Genomic DNA, 15,240 nt, shown 5'->3' with positions numbered 1-15,240 from the left:
ACACGGACACTGACACCAGTGTCGACGGTGAAGAAACAAACGTATTTTCCAGTAGGGCCACACATTACATGATCACGGCAATGAAGGAGGCTTTGCATATTTCTGATACTACAAGTACCACAAAAAAGGGTATTATGTGGGGTGTGAAAAAACTACCCGTAGTTTCTCTAACGTCCTAAGTGGATGCTGGGGACTCCGTAAGGACCATGGGGAATAGCGGCTCCGCAGGAGACTGGGCACATCTAAAGAAAGCTTTAGGACTAACTGGTGTGCACTGGCTCCTCCCCCTATGACCCTCCTCCAAGCCTCAGTTAGATTTCTGTGCCCGACGAGAAGGGTGCACACTAGGGGCTCTCCTGAGCTTCTTAGTGAAAGTTTTAGTTTAGGTTTGTTATTTTCAGTGAGACCTGCTGGCAACAGGCTCACTGCATCGAGGGACTAAAGGGAGAAGAAGCGAACTCACCTAAGTGGATTGGGCTTCTTGGCTACTGGACATTAGCTCCAGAGGGACGATCACAGGCCCAGCCTGGATGGGTCCCGGAGCCGCGCCGCCGGCCCCCTTACAGAGCCAGAAGAGCGAAGAGGTCCGGAAAAATCGGCGGCAGAAGACGTTCCTGTCTTCAATAAGGTAGCGCACAGCACTGCAGCTGTGCGCCATTGCTCTCAGCACACTTCATACTCCGGTCACTGAGGGTGCAGGGCGCTGGGGGGGGCGCCCTGAGACGCAATAAAACACGATTACAATACCTTACATGGCAAAAAATACATCACATATAGCTCCTGGGCTATATGGATGCATTTAACCCCTGCCAGAATATACAGAAAAACGGGAGATAAGGCCGCCGGAAAGGGGGCGGAGCCTATCTCCTCAGCACACTGGCGCCATTTTCCCTCACAGCTCCGTTGGAGGGAAGCTCCCTGGCTCTTCCCTGCAGTCACTACACTACAGAAAGGGTTTAAAAAAGAGAGGGGGGCACTAATTAGGCGCAGTATTAAAACATACAGCAGCTATAAGGGGAAAAACACTTATATAAGGTTATCCCTGTATATATATATAGCGCTCTGGTGTGTGCTGGCATACTCTCCCTCTGTCCCCCCAAAGGGCTAGTGGGGTCCTGTCCTCTATCAGAGCATTCCCTGTGTGTGTGCTGTGTGTCGGTACGTTTGTGTCGACATGTATGAGGAGAAAAATGATGTGGAGACGGAGCAGAGTGTCTGTAACAGTGATGTCACCCCCTAGGGGGTCGACACCTGAGTGGATGTACTGTTGAAAATTACGTGACAGTGTCAGCTCTGTATAAAAAATAAAAAAAACAGTGGTTGACATGAGACAGCCGGCTACTCAGCTTGTGCCTGTCCAGACGTCTCATAGGCCGTCAGGGGCTCTAAAGCGCCCGTTACCTCAGATGGCAGATACAGACGCCGACACGGATACTGACTCCTGTGTCGACGGTGAAGAGACAACCGTGATTTCCAGTAGGGCCACACGTTACATGATTGAGACAATGGAAAATGTTTTATACATTTCTGATAATACGAGTACCACCAAAAAGGGGTATTATGTTCGGTGAGGGAAAAACTACCTGTAGTTTTCCTGAATCTGAGAAATAAAATGAGGTGTGTGATGATGCGTGGGTTTCCCCCCGATAACAATTGATAATTTCTTAAAAAGTATTGGCTGTATACCCTTTCCCGCCAGAGGTTAGGGTGCGTTGGGAAACACCCCCTAGGGGGGATAAGGCGCTCACACGCTTGTAAGAACAAGGGCTCTACCCTCTCATGAGATGGCCACCCTTAAGGATCCTGCTGATAGAAAGCAGGAGGGTATCCAAAAATGTATTTACACACATACTGGTGTTATACTGCGACCAGCAATCGCCTCAGCCTGGAGGTGCAGTGCTGGGTTGGCATGGTCGGATTCCCTGACTGGAAATATTGATATCCTAGATAAGGATAGTATATTATTGCCTATAGAGCATTTAAAAGATGCATTCCTATATATGCATGATGCACAGCGGAATATTGCCGACTGGCATCAAGTATAAGTGCGTTGTCCAATTCTACCAGTAAAATGGTCAGGTGATGCGGATTCCAAACGGCATTTGGAAGTATTGCCTTTGAAAGGGGACATTTGGGGTCGGTCTTTTAGACCTGGTGGCCACGGCAACAACTGGGAAATCCACGTTGTACCCCAGGTCGCCTCTCAAAATAAGACGCCGTATTATCAGGCGCAGTCCTTTGTTGGCAAGCGGACAAAAGGTTCCTCTTTTCTGCTCGTGACAGAGGGAGAGGTAAAAGGCTGAAGAGATTAGCCAGTTCCCAGGAACAGAAACCCTTTCCCGCCTCTGCCAAGCCCTCAGTATGACGCTAGGGCTTTACAAGCTCAGGCACGATGGGGGCCCGTTCTCAATGAATTTCAGTGCGCAGTGGGCTCACTCGCAAGTAGACCCCTGGATCCTTCAGGTAATATCTCAGGGGTACATATTGGAATTCGAGACGTCTCCCCCTCACCGTTTCCAAAAGTCGGCTTTACCGACGTCTCCCTCTGACAGGGAGGCAGTTTTGGAAGCCATTCACAAGCTGTATTCCCAGCAGGTGATAATCAAGGTACCCCTCCTGCAACAGGGAACGGGGTACTATTCCACACTATTGTGGTACCGAAGCCAGACGGCTCGGTGAGACCGATTCTATATCTAAAATCTAAAATCTTTGAACACTTACATACAGAGGTTCAAATTCAAGATTGAGTCACTCAGAGCAGTGATTGCGAACCTGGAAGAAGGGGACTACATGATGTCTCGGGACATCAAGGATGCTTACCTTCATGTCAAAATTTACCCTTCTCACCAAGGGTACCTCAGGTTATGGTACAGAACTGTCACTATCAGTTCAGACGCTGCCGTAGGGATGGTCCACGGCACCCCGGGTCTTTACCAAGGTAATGGCCAAAATGATATCCCTTCGAAGGAAGGGAATTTTAGTTATCCCTTACTTGGACGATTCCCTGATAAGGGTAAGATCCAGGGAACAGTTGGAAGTCGGTGTAGCACTATCTCAAGTAGTGTTGCGGCAGCACGATTGGATTCTCAATATTCCAAAATAGCAGCTGGTTCCGACGACTTGTCTTCTGTTTCCTAGGGATGATCCTGGACACAGTCCAGAAAAAAGGTGTTTCTCCCGGAAGAGAAAGCCAGGGAGTTATCCGAGCTAGTCAGGAACCTCCTAAAACCGAACCAAGTCTCAGTGCATCAATGCACAAGGGTTCTGAGTAAAAATGGTGGCTTCCTACGAAACAATCCCATTCGTTAGATTCCACGCAAGAACTTTCCAGTGGAACCTACTGGACAAATGGTCCGGGTCGCATTTTCAGATGCATCAGCGGATAACCCTGTCACCAAGGACAAGGGTATCCATCCTGTGGTGGTTGCAGAGTGCTCATCTTCTAGAGGGCCGCAGATTCGGCATTCAGGACTGGGTCCTGGTGACCACGGATGCCAGCCTGCGATGCTGGGGAGCAGTCACACAGGGAAGGAATATCCAGGGCTTAGGGTCAAGCCTGGATACATCACTTCACATAAATATCCTGAAGCTAAGGGCCATTTACAATGCTCTAAGCTTAGCAAGACCTCTGCTTCAAGGTCAGCCGGTGTTGATCCAGTCGGACAACATCATGGCAGTCACCCACGTAAACAGACAGGGTGGCACAAGAAGCAGGAGGGCAATGGCAGAAGCTGCAGGGATTCTTTGCTGGGCGGAAAATCATGTGATAGCACTGTCAACAGTATTTATTCCGGGAGTGGACAACTGGGAAGCAGACTTCCTCAGCACGACCTCCACCCGGGAGAGTGGGGACTTCACCCAGAAGTCGTCCACATGATTAAAAAACTCGACAGGTATTGCGCCAGGTCAAGAGACCCTCAGGCAATAGTTGTAGACGCTCTGGTAACACCGTGGGTGTACCAGTCAGTGTATGTGTTCCCTCCTCTGCCTCTCATACCCAAGGTACTGAGATTGATAAGATGGAGAGGAGAAAGCACTATATTCGTGGCTCCGGATTGGCCAAGAAGGACTTGGTAACCGGAACTTCAAGAGATACTCACGGAGGATCCGTGGCCTCTACCTCTAAGAAGGGACCTGCTCCAGCAAGGACCCTGTCTGTTCCAAGACTTACCGCGGCTGCGTTTGACGGCATGCCGGTTGAACACCGGATCCTGAAGGAAAAAAGGCATTCCGGATGAAGTCATCCATATCCTGATCTAAAGCCAGGAAGGATGTAACCACAAAAACATTATCACCACAATATGTTGCGTAGTGCGAGGCCAGTAAGGCCCGACGGAGGAAATTCAACTGGGTCGATTCCTACATTTCCTGAAAACAGGAGTGTCTATGGGCCTGAAATTGGGGTCCATTAAGGTTCAGATTTCGGCCCTGTCAATTTTCTTCCAAAAAAGAACTAGCTTCAGTCCCTGAAGTTCAGACGTTTGTAAAAGGGGTACTGCATATACAGCCTCCTTTTGTGCCTCCAGTGGCAATTTGGGATCTCAATGTAGTTTGGGTTCCAAAAGTCACATTGGTTTGAACCACTTAAATCTGTGGAGTTAAAATATCTCACATGGAAAGTGGTCATGCTGTTGGCCCTGGCCTGGGCCAGGCGCGTGTCAGAATTGGCGGCTTTATCCTGTAAAAGCCCCTATCTGATTTTCCATTCGGACAGGGCGGAATTGAGGACTCGTCCTCAGTTTCTCCCTAAGGTGGTTCCAGCGTTTTCAGCTGAACCAACCTATTGTGGTGCCTGCGGCTACTAGGGACATGGAGGAATCCAAGTTGCTGGATGTTGTCAGGGCCCTGAAAATATGTTTCCAGGACGGCTGGAGTCAGGAAATCTGACTAGCTGTTTATCCTGTATGCACCCAACAAGCTGGGTGCTCCTGCTTCTAAGCAGACTATTGCTCGTTGGATTTGTAGTACAATTCAGCTTGCACATTCTGTGGCAGGCCTGCCACAGCTAAAATCTGTAAAAGCCCGTTCCACAAGGAAAGTGGGCTCATCTTGGGCGGCTGCCCGAGGGATCTCGGCTTTACAACTTTGCCGAGCAGCTACTTGGTCAGGGGCAAACACGTTTGCTAAATTCTACAAATTTGATACCCTGGCTGAGGAGGACCTGGAGTTCTCTCATTCGGTGCTGCAGAGTCATCCGCACTCTCCCGCCCGTTTGGGAGCTTTGGTATAATCCCCATGGTCCTTACGGAGTCCCCAGCATCCACTTAGGACGTTAGAGAAAATAAGAATTTACTTACCGATAATTCTATTTCTCATAGTCCGTAGTGGATGCTGGGCGCCCATCCCAAGTGCGGATTGTCTGCAATACTTGTACATAGTTATTGTTACTAAAATCGGGTTATTATTGTTGTGAGCCATCTTTTCAGAGGCTCCTCTGTTATCATACTGTTAACTGGGTTCAGATCACAAGTTGTACAGTGTGATTGGTGTGGCTGGTATGAGTCTTACCCGGGATTCAAAATCCTTCCTTATTGTGTACGCTCGTCCGGGCACAGTATCCTAACTGAGGCTTGGAGGAGGGTCATAGGGGGAGGAGCCAGTGCACACCACCTAGTCCTAAAGCTTTCATTTTTGTGCCCTGTCTCCTGCGGAGCCGCTAATCCCCATGGTCCTGACGGAGTCCCCAGCATCCACTACGGACTACGAGAAATAGAATTATCGGTAAGTAAATTCTTATTTTTTTCAGTATATTTTTCTAAGGGTACATGACCACACCTCCTGTGATTAGGCCACGTCCCTTGAAAAGTACCTGGGCCCATCCCTGCTCTCGACTGCCCTGCATAAGAGTGTTGTGGGCAAGATTTTAACACAATTAACATCTTTGTGTCCTATTTTACTTCTTTAAGATGTAAAGACTTGCGCTTAATTTAGAACATCAAATGTAACACAACTGCAGTGTGTGCGGACTGTTTATGTAGCATGTGCAGCCAAAAATGTTTCTTATTCTTTATTTTATTTTTTTAGCAAACATTTATCCATTAATTATTATCTCCTCATCGTCTATCATTGAACCACTTTCTTCATAATTAATCTCTGTTACACTCTCCTCTCACTCATCGCATACCCTCCAACATTTTTTACATAAAAATCGGTACAAATTAGAAACAGGGGTGTGACCACGGGTAAAGGGGGCGTGGCAACACCCCCTTTCCTATACTTTTAATGGACATTTGGAGAGTCAAAAATCGGTACAGACCATATAAAAAGGTACTGTACCTGCCAAAAAGGTACAGTTGGAGGGTATGTCATCACATAGCCGTAACTACTTGTGGGCCAACGGTGTGTTGCCCACACGCATCTGCACTGTGGGCACATCCGCTGGCACACACATGCCGCATAGGGCCGCGCCGCTCAAGGGAGACCAGCGTACAGCCAACAAGCTGCAGCGCCCGGCAACCTCGTCAGCGTGTGATATAGATTGGCTGCCGGGTGCTGTAGCTTGTGGTCTCCATGATGTGGTCTTCCCTGCTGGCACTGTTGCAGGAGTTGCAGCCTAATCTGTAAAATAGGGCTACTCTGCCTTCCTAATGTGTAAAAAGGGGGACTCTGCCTGTCTAATGTGTAAAAAAAGGGGGAATCTGCCTGCCTAATGTGTAAAAAGGGGGACTCTGTCTTTCTAATGTGTAAAAAGGGGGACTCTGCGTGTCTAATTTGTAAAAAGGGGGACTCTGCCTGCCTAATGTGTAAAAAAGGGGACTCTGGTGCCATAATGTGTAAAAAGAGACTCTACCTGACATAATGTGTGATAGGGACTCTACCTGCCATAATGTGTAAAAGGGGGCTCATAATGTGTTAAAGGGGGCTCTACCTGGCGTAATGTGTGACAGGGGCTGTACCTAGTGTAATATGTATAAGTGGCGCTACTGTGCGGTGTAATTTGAATAATGGAGACTTCTGTACAGCGTAATATGAATTGTATTATTTTGTGGCCATGTCCCTTCCCATGAAGCCACGCCCCTTTATTTTTGGGCGCGCTCCTACGGCGCGCACTGGCGCCATTTTGTATAGGGGGAGCGCTGATGCTGTGTCTTGCACACAGTGCTAAAATATCTAGTTATGTCACTGACTCATCGCACGGGTCGCTGTGCTACTCCAGAAGTGAACTGAGTACTTATTTATTTATTAACAATCACTTATATCATACAGTAGTTGCCAACTTTCTGGATGCCCCCTCAGCCAGGTCAGTGATGCATAAGGTGTGGCACAGCCAAACGAGGCACCACACTTGCGCAACCGTGGACTCGCATCCTAAACAGTGCCGCAATTGCTGGCATTGTGAAGCAGGGGCTGGGCCAGCGTTGACGCGATTGAGCATATTGCCTTTGGTCAGCATACATAGAGGATGGAATTATTTATCTCCAACTGCACTGTGATTCCTGTACCAATACAGAAATCAGAACACAACAACTTTAAAAAAAATCCCGGCATAACCAAGGGGTCTATACACGAGCCAACGAAAATAGTGCAGAAGTGAGCCGGTGGCAACCAATCAACACTGAAGTAACATTTATCAAGTGCATTCTATAAAATTATACGTAGTAGCTGATTAGTTGCCATATTCAATTTCTCCACTGACTCCACTCTGTATCCCTTGAAAATAATTTTAAGATTTCTCTGACGTCCTAGTGGATGCTGGGACTCCGTAAGGACCATGGGGAATAGCGGCTCCGCAGGAGACAGGGCACAAGAATAAAAGCTTTAGGATCAGGTGGTGTGCACTGGCTCCTCCCCCTATGACCCTCCTCCAAGCCTCAGTTAGATTTTTGTGCCCGAACGAGAAGGGTGCAGGCTAGGTGGCTCTCCTGAGCTGCTTAGAATAAAAGTTTAATTTAGGTTTTTATTTTTATTTTCAGTGAGTCCTGCTGGCAACAGGCTCACTGCATCGTGGCGTCCCCCTTACAGAGCCAGAAGAGACGAAGAGGTCCGGTGAAATCGGCGGCAGAAGACAATCCTGTCTTCAGACTAAGGTAGCGCACAGCACCGCAGCTGTGCGCCATTGCTCTCAGCACACTTCACACTCCGGTCACTGAGGGTGCAGGGCGCTTGGGGGGGAGCGCCCTGAGACGCAATATAGATGACAAATACCTTAGGTGGCAAAAGAATACATCACATATAGCTCCTGGGCTATATGGATGTATTGTAACCCCTGCCATTTTTTACACAAAAAAGCGGGAGATAAGGACGTCGTGAAGGGGCGGGGCCTATCTCCTCAGCACACAAGCGCCATTTTCCCTCACAGTTCCGCTGGAAGGACGGCTCCCTGACTCTCCCCTGCAGTCCTGCTTCAGAATCAGGGTAAAAAAGAGAAGGGGGGGCACTATTGGCAGCAAATGACAATATAAACAGCAGCTATAAGGGAATAACACTTATATAAGGTTATCCCTGTATATATATATAGCGCTGGGTGTGTGCTGGCAGACTCTCCCTCTGTCTCTCCAAAGAGCTCGTGGGGTCCTGTCCTCTATCAGAGCATTCCCGGTGTGTGTGCTGTGTGTCGGTACGTGTGTGTCGACATGTATGAGGAGGAAAATGATGTGGAGGCGGAGCAATTGCCTGTGTTAGTGATGTCACCCCCTAGGGAGTCGACACCTGACTGGATGATCGTGTTCAAACAATTAAGTGATAATGTCAACACTTTGCAAAAAACTGTTGACGACATGAGACAGCCGGCAAATCAATTAATGCCTGTCCAGGCGTCTCAGACACCGTCAGGGGCCCTAAAACGCCCGTTACCTCAGTGGGTCGACACAGACCCAGACACAGATACGGAGTCTAGTGTCGACGGTGATGAGTCGAACGTAATGTCCAGTAGGGCCACACGTTACATGATAACGGCAATGAAGGAAGCATTGCACATTTCTGACACTACAAATACCACTAAGAAGGGTATTATGTGGGGGGTGAAAAAACTACCAATAGTTTTTCCTGAGTCAGATGAATTGAATGAGGTGTGTGATAAAGCGTGGGTTTCTCCCGACAAAAAACTGCTAATTTCTAATAAATTATTGGCACTATATCCTTTCCCATCAGAGGTTAGGACACGTTGGGAAACACCCCCGAGGGTAGATAAGGCGCTCACACGTTTATCAAAACAAGTAGCGTTACCGTCTCCTGATACGGCCACCCTCAAAGAACCAGCTGATAGAAGGCTGGAAAATATTCTAAAAAGTATATACACACATACTGGTGTTATACTGCGACCAGCAATCGCTTCAGCCTGGATGTGCAGTGCTGGAGTCGCGTGGTCGGATTCCCTGACTGAAAATATTGATACCCTGGATAGGGACAATATACTGTTAACTATAGAGCATTTGAAGGATGCATTACTATATATGCGTGATGCACAGAGAGATATTTGCACCCTGGCATCAAGAGTAAGTGCTATGTCCATCTCTGCCAGAAGAACGTTATGGACGCGTCAGTGGTCAGGGGATGCGGATTCCAAACGACATATGGAAGTATTGCCGTATAAAGGGGAGGAGTTATTTGGGGCTGGTCTTTCGGACCTGGTGGCCACGGCAACGGCTGGAAAGTCCACCTTCTTACCTCAGGTCACTTCACATCAACAGAAAAAGACACCGTCTTTTCAAACTCAGTCCTTTCGTTCCCATAAATACAAGCGAGCAAAAGGCCATTCCTTTCTGCCCCGGGGCAGAGGAAGGGGAAAAAGACTGCACCATGCAGCCGCTTCCCAGGATCAGAAGCCTTCCCCTGCTTCTGCCAAGTCTTCAGCATGACGCTGGGGCTTTACAAGCAGACTCAGGCTTGGTGGGGGCCCGTCTCAAGAATTTCAACGCGCAGTGGGCTCACTCGCAAGTGGATCCCTGGATTCTACAGGTAGTATCGCAGGGGTACAAACTGGAATTCGAGGCGTTTCCCCCTCGCCGGTTCCTGAAGTCTGCTCTGCCAAAGTCTCCCTCCGACAGGGAGGCAGTTCTGGAAGCCATTCACAAGCTGTATTCCCAGCAGGTGATAATCAAGGTACCCCTCCTACAACAAGGAAAGGGTTATTATTCCACGCTGTTTGTGGTACCGAAACCGGACGGCTCGGTGAGACCAATTTTAAATCTGAAATCCCTGAACACTTACATAAAAAGGTTCAAATTCAAGATGGAATCACTCAGAGCGGTGATAGCGAACCTGGAAGAAGGGGACTATATGGTGTCTCTGGACATCAAAGATGCTTATCTCCACGTCCCAATCTACCCTTCTCACCAAGGGTATCTCAGGTTTGTAGTACAAGACTGTCATTATCAGTTTCAGACGCTGCCGTTTGGGTTGTCCACGGCACCTCGGGTCTTTACCAAGGTAATGGCCGAAATGATGATTCTTCTTCGAAGAAAAGGCGTATTAATTATCCCTTACTTGGACGATCTCCTGATAAGGGCAAGGTCCAGGGAACGGTTAGAAGTCGGAGTAGCACTATCTCAGATAGTGTTACGTCAGCACGGGTGGATCCTAAATATTCCAAAATCGCAGCTGATTCCAACGACACGTCTTCTGTTCCTAGGAATGATTCTGGACACAGTCCAGAAGAAGGTTTTTCTCCCGGAGGAGAAGGCCAAGGAGTTATCCGAGCTAGTCAGGAACCTCCTAAAACCAGCCCAGGTGTCAGTGCATCAGTGCACGAGGGTCCTGGGAAAAATGGTGGCTTCTTACGAAGCAATTCCATTCGGAAGATTCCACGCAAGAACGTTTCAGTGGGATCTACTGGACAAATGGTCCGGTTCGCATCTTCAGATGCAGCAGCGGATAACCCTGTCACCAAAGACAAGGGTGTCTCTCCTGTGGTGGTTGCAGAGTGCTCATCTTCTAGAGGGCCGCAGATTCGGCATTCAGGATTGGATCCTGGTGACCACGGATGCAAGCCTGAGAGGCTGGGGAGCAGTCACACAGGGAAAAAACTTCCAGGGCTTGTGGTCAAGCATGGAAACATCTCTTCATATAAACATTCTGGAACTACGGGCCATTTACAATGCCCTAAGTCAAGCGAAACCCCTGCTTCAGGGTCAGGCGGTATTGATCCAATCGGACAACATCACGTCAGTCGCCCACGTAAACAGACAGGGCGGCACGAGAAGCAGGAGGGCTATGGCAGAGGCTGCAAGGATTCTTCGCTGGGCGGAAAATCATGTGATAGCTCTGTCAGCAGTGTTCATTCCGGGAGTGGACAACTGGGAAGCAGACTTCCTCAGCAGACACGACCTTCACCCGGGAGAGTGGGGACTTCACCCAGAAGTCTTCCACCTGATTGTAAATCGTTGGGAAAAACCAAAGGTGGACATGATGGCGTCACGTCTAAACAAAAAATTAGACAGATATTGCGCCAGGTCAAGGGACCCTCAGGCAATAGCGGTGGACGCTCTGGTGACACCGTGGGTGTACCAGTCAGTGTATGTGTTCCCTCCTCTGCCTCTCATACCAAAAGTACTGAGAATCATAAGAAGGAGAGGAGTAAGAACGATACTCGTGGTTCCGGATTGGCCAAGAAGGACTTGGTACCCGGAACTTCAGGAGATGCTCACGGAAGACCCGTGGCCTCTACCTCTAAGAAAGGACCTGCTCCAGCAGGGGCCTTGTCTGTTCCAAGACTTACCGCGGCTGCGTTTGACGGCATGGCGGTTGAACGCCGGATCCTGAAGGAAAAAGGCATTCCAGATGAAGTCATCCCTACCCTGGTCAAAGCCAGGAAGGATGTAACCGCAAAACATTATCACCGCATTTGGCGAAAATATGTTGCGTGGTGTGAGGCCAAAAAGGCCCCTACAGAGGAATTTCAACTGGGTCGTTTCCTCCATTTCCTGCAAACAGGACTGTCTATGGGCCTAAAATTAGGGTCCATTAAGGTTCAAATTTCGGCCCTGTCGATTTTCTTCCAGAAAGAACTGGCTTCAGTACCTGAAGTTCAGACATTTGTAAAAGGGGTACTGCATATACAACCTCCTTTTGTGCCTCCAGTGGCACCTTGGGATCTCAATGTTGTTTTGAGGTTCCTTAAGTCACATTGGTTTGAACCACTCACCTCTGTGGACTTAAAATATCTCACATGGAAGGTGACGATGCTGTTAGCCCTGGCTTCAGCCAGGCGGGTGTCAGAATTGGCGGCTTTATCATATAAAAGCCCTTACTTAATTTTTCATTCTGACAGGGCAGAATTGAGGACTCGTCCTCAATTTCTCCCTAAGGTGGTTTCTGCTTTTCACATGAACCAACCTATTGTGGTGCCTGCGGCTACTAGGGACTTGGAGGACTCCAAGTTACTTGACGTTGTCAGGGCCCTGAAAATATATGTTTCCAGGACGGCTGGAGTCAGAAAGTCTGACTCGCTGTTTATCCTGTATGCACCCAACAAGCTGGGTGCTCCTGCTTCTAAGCAGACTATTGCTCGTTGGATTTGTAGTACAATTCAACTTGCACATTCTGTGGCAGGCCTGCCACAGCCTAAATCGGTAAAAGCCCATTCCACAAGGAAAGTGGGCTCATCTTGGGCGGCTGCCCGAGGGGTCTCGGCTTTACAACTTTGCCGAGCAGCTACTTGGTCAGGGGCAAACACGTTTGCTAAATTCTACAAATTTGATACCCTGGCTGAGGAGGACCTGGAGTTCTCTTATTCGGTGCTGCAGAGTCATCCGCACTCTCCCGCCCGTTTGGGAGCTTTGGTATAATCCCCATGGTCCTTACGGAGTCCCAGCATCCACTAGGACGTCAGAGAAAATAAGATTTTACTTACCGATAAATCTATTTCTCATAGTCCGTAGTGGATGCTGGGCGCCCATCCCAAGTGCGGATTGTCTGCAATACTTGTACATAGTTATTGTTAACAAAATCGGGTTATTGTTGTTGTGAGCCATCTTTTCAGAGGCTCCTTCGTTGTTATCATACTGTTAACTGGGTTCAGATCACGAGTTGTACGGTGTGATTGGTGTGGCTGGTATGAGTCTTACCCGGGATTCAATATCCTTCCTTATTATGTACGCTCGTCCGGGCACAGTATCCTAACTGAGGCTTGGAGGAGGGTCATAGGGGGAGGAGCCAGTGCACACCACCTGATCCTAAAGCTTTTATTCTTGTGCCCTGTCTCCTGCGGAGCCGCTATTCCCCATGGTCCTTACGGAGTCCCAGCATCCACTACGGACTATGAGAAATAGATTTATCGGTAAGTAAAATCTTATTATTTCCACCTATGAGGAATTTAGGTGTGAATTAAAAAAAAAAAATAATATATATATATATATATATATATATATATATATATACATACAGTATATTACGTTACAAAATCATTGACCATGTCCCACCCTCTTGTGCGTGGGGTTGACCGCCAGGGCATACTCCTCAAGAAAGAAGCATCCTGGATTTTTAGACTCGGCACAGCGTCACCGATGGGCCTTAATGAACGCATAACCTGGAATGCGTTTTTATAATAACAGGCCGTTCTTTATATATACTTACCATTATTTAACTATTGTTATTATTTTACCATCTCTTCGACTGATACATATGTCTGACTGTGCTTTATGCTATATGTTTTTACAGTAGCCTATGATATACTTGTTGTTTAGCGCATTCATACTTGTTGACATACCATAATCCTTTTGGTAGTCTGTACTGGTCCACTATATATATTTATTACTCGGATATATATTGTTTATAATGTATCTCAATTGACCAGTGTATTTGTTTTAGTTTTCACAGCACCCATGCTGGCGATTGGAGCAGGAGAGCATCTAGTGTTGACATGGCAACGCCGGGCTATCTGTGCGACTGACGTCACTATGATGCGCCGCACTTGTCCCGCACCATGCGACCCACCTTTGGCGTCGGCGGCGAGAGGCTGCACCGGGTATTCATAGGGATATAAGGTTAGTTCATGTCACTGTAATTGTTTGTTTGCTACCTGAAGATGGGGAAAACTGCCCCTGAAACGTTGAAGTAAAAGTTTGTTTCATTCACTCATCCGGGAGTGCCGTGCCTGCTTTCTGAAGCCCACAGACTGCACCTGTCTACATATCTAATATTGGTAAAGGCACACTGGTAGTTGCACCTGTTGAACGGAGTGCCGGATCTACTTGCTACATATATTAACGTTAAATAATAATGTATATACATATATATATATATATATATATATATATACACAGATCAGTTCGGTGCGGCACTCACAAGCTTTAAATAAATACACAATAGGCGTGCAGACGTCTGTTGCGTATTTATTTCAAGCCTGTGAGTGCTGCACCAAACTGGTCTGTATATTTTGTCTTGAGAATGTGAGGGCACCAGGATGTTATGCTGGTAATTATGGAGTGCCGATCCGTTGTGCTTCTGTATATATATATATATATATATATATATATATATATTATATAGTAGTGGCCAAAATTGTTGAAACCTTTTGTAAAATGTGCATTTTTGAAGTTTAACAGCTTATAGCACTAATATATTTTAGTATTATACCAAAAAGTATAAATCATTACAACGGCAATTTATGCATCCCAGCATTCACAGCGGCGGAGGGCAGCCTATGGTGAAGTAGAGGGCCAGCAGCGGCAGCGCCTCCACCAATTACACAGTGCTGCTGCGGCTCCCTGGACTGAGGGGATCATTCTGACCTGATCGCTCGCTGCAGTTCTTCGCAGCGCAGCGATCAGGTCAGAACTGCGCATGCACCGGCGCCACAGTGTGCCGTCGCATGGCTGACAGCCGAAAGCTGGCCGGGAGCTACTTCTGAAGTGCAAAAGCATCGCCGGGGCAGGCTAGCCCTGTGCTGGGCGTCCCCGCGCATGTCTGTGTTCCTGATCGTAGCTGTGCTAAATTTAGTACAGCTTCGATCAAGTCGGAATCACCCCCTGAGTCTGTTGATACTTATTCCACAGTTTTGAAATTCCTCCTTTGGTTATGTTGCCACCTACTTTTCATATAATTTTGTTGTGTTACCTTATTCACGTAAAATAATTACTTTGTATCTCTTTCTAGGTGACCAGTTAACTCTTTTTCTCTAACGTCCTAGTGGATGCTGGGGACTCCGAAAGGACCATGGGGAATAGCGGCTCCGCAGGAGACTGGGCACAAAGTAAAAGCTTTAGGACTAGCTGGTGTGCACTGGCTCCTCCCCCTATGACCCTCCTCCAAGCCTCAGTTAAGATTTTGTGCCCGAACGAGAAGGGTGCAATCTAGGTGGCT

Source organism: Pseudophryne corroboree, chromosome 6 (assembly GCF_028390025.1).
Source record: "Pseudophryne corroboree isolate aPseCor3 chromosome 6, aPseCor3.hap2, whole genome shotgun sequence".
Classification (NCBI taxonomy): domain Eukaryota; kingdom Metazoa; phylum Chordata; class Amphibia; order Anura; family Myobatrachidae; genus Pseudophryne; species Pseudophryne corroboree.
This window is presented reverse-complemented; position numbering follows the sequence as displayed.